General features: G+C 31.7%; 1 non-coding gene across 1 annotated transcript; it reads left to right on the top strand.

Moving 5' to 3' along the window:
* The first annotated feature begins 1,288 nt into the window (after window positions 1-1,288).
* On the top strand, window positions 1,289-1,361 carry Trnat-agu (transfer RNA threonine (anticodon AGU)). The gene has a single exon. It is a non-coding gene; the product is annotated as a tRNA-Thr (tRNA).
* The last annotated feature ends 258 nt before the right edge of the window (window positions 1,362-1,619 follow it).

Genomic DNA, 1,619 nt, shown 5'->3' with positions numbered 1-1,619 from the left:
TTTATTTAGATATACATGTATGAATCCTTATGTGCACATAGTTTCAAATAAAACCAATTTGAATTGACCTACATGTAAATCTTAAAAAGTTGATAAGCTGATGACAACAAAAGGTAATCAGTGGTAGGTGTTGCTGTCTAAATGAAGAGGAAGCTGAAAGAATGTACATGTTTGTACTTATGTGTGTTTATGTGAATTGTATTCCACCGCCTTCATGAAGAAGTTAAACCGTTATCTCTTTCATTTTATGTGGTTATATATTAGAGTAGATAGTCGGCAATTAAGCAAATTATTATTTATTTATAATTTGATGATAACTATATACAAATGATAAATGCATATACATCAAACCATACTGTGTTACAAATACACTTTGATGATGCATGATACTGCAGCTATTGATGTAAAAATGCATATAATAAAGTTTTTTTTTACTTTTTAGAACATAGTACATTGTAACTATGCTAGAAATCCATCTATACATTAATCACATTTTAGCCAGAATGGTACCTTCAAGCTTCAGAAAACACAGAATCGGAGATCCTATATATAAAAAACTGGAAAGAAAACCTGGCTTATATACACATGTTACATATTGTATATATTTTTATTTGTTGGATATAAATACATGTACAATACACTCAGGTTCAGGTTAATCAAACTTCTTTAGTGATTGATATGCATCTTAGGAGATTTTTTATTGTAAATTTCTTGTGAAAATACTGATGCTAGCAAACTGCCCAAACCAAAAGAAAACTATCTTCAAATCTTGATATTTGCAATTATTTTTTCAAGCTGACAGAAATCTTGTGTATCTAGCCTCACTGCATTGTCTCTTTAGTAAGGGATATGGCCATGACAGCGACACATAGGAAAACTGCCAAAAAAATTTACACTATGTGTATTATGTAACATCATAAATAATGATGATTGTATGAGAATTTGAAGACATAATTGTTTGTTATTTGATTTGGAATACAGATGGAAAATACAATAGAAATTTATGAGAAAATGATTCTTTTAGGTACACTTTCAGACATAACCTATGATCTTTTTCTAATCAGTGACATTTTCCCACCCATTTCTTCCAGAAATGGTTAATTATTTTTCAGGTTAGTTTATAAGTGTTCAAGCCCTTGGTTTGAAGATTTTATTGCTTTCAGCTGGCTGTGACATTGTCTTAGGACTAGTATAAACCAAAGTCTTAGAAGTAAACATACATGTACATTATCATAACCAAATATGCATTATATATTTGTAGCGGGATTAGACTGGGGCGATCATCGGTGACCAGATAGCTCAGTTGGTAGAGCACTCGGCTAGTGTTCTGAGGGTCCCGGGTTCGAATCCCGGTCTGGCCGCTACATTTTCTCCTGTATATATACCAGGGATCAAATCTAGGTTGTGGGGAAAACTATGGTCCTTTTCAAAATTGGGAAAAGTTTATAATAGCTGCATTATCGGATATTTGACCATTCTCATTTTGGTAGAAATAATCATTTTGAAGTGTTATAACACCTAGAATGTTATTGAAGGATTCAGTAAACAGATTTTTAAGCTCCATCATCATAGATATATGTAGCAGATGTATAATAAACATGAAGACATTTACAACCAAA

Source organism: Argopecten irradians, chromosome 6 (assembly GCF_041381155.1).
Source record: "Argopecten irradians isolate NY chromosome 6, Ai_NY, whole genome shotgun sequence".
NCBI classification, from domain to species: Eukaryota; Metazoa; Mollusca; class Bivalvia; order Pectinida; family Pectinidae; genus Argopecten; species Argopecten irradians.
The sequence above is the reverse complement of the archived record's forward strand: the minus strand, read 5'-3'. Positions and strand labels throughout refer to the sequence as shown.